This window comes from Etheostoma spectabile, chromosome 8 (assembly GCF_008692095.1).
Source record: "Etheostoma spectabile isolate EspeVRDwgs_2016 chromosome 8, UIUC_Espe_1.0, whole genome shotgun sequence".
NCBI classification, from domain to species: Eukaryota; Metazoa; Chordata; class Actinopteri; order Perciformes; family Percidae; genus Etheostoma; species Etheostoma spectabile.
The window spans coordinates 425,557-425,897 of record NC_045740.1 but is presented as its reverse complement, the minus strand read 5'-3'; positions in this window follow the sequence as shown (position 1 = coordinate 425,897).

Here is a 341-nt window from a genome sequence, read left to right as displayed (position 1 = left end):
TTTTATACAGTATTGCTTACAGTGAACAAAATATCCATGAAACGCATAAGAAAAAAAACAACTGTAAAAGCCCAGATAGAAAGGGAGGGAGGGGAATAAAAAGCACAAAATTACTGCATTTTTAATCTCTGCTATCTTCAGGGTTAGGCCCACATGTTTTCATCACATCAATCTGATATTATCCAGGGCGATGCACCTGGATAAAAACGCTTGGTATGTCGATCCACCCTTGGCAGTCATGAACTGTGATGTCCCTGCAGCCAGCATCCATGGCTTGAAGGAGGGACATCTGGTCATGTGGCTGATGCTCATAAACCTTCCACCTCCATGCAGAAAAGAAC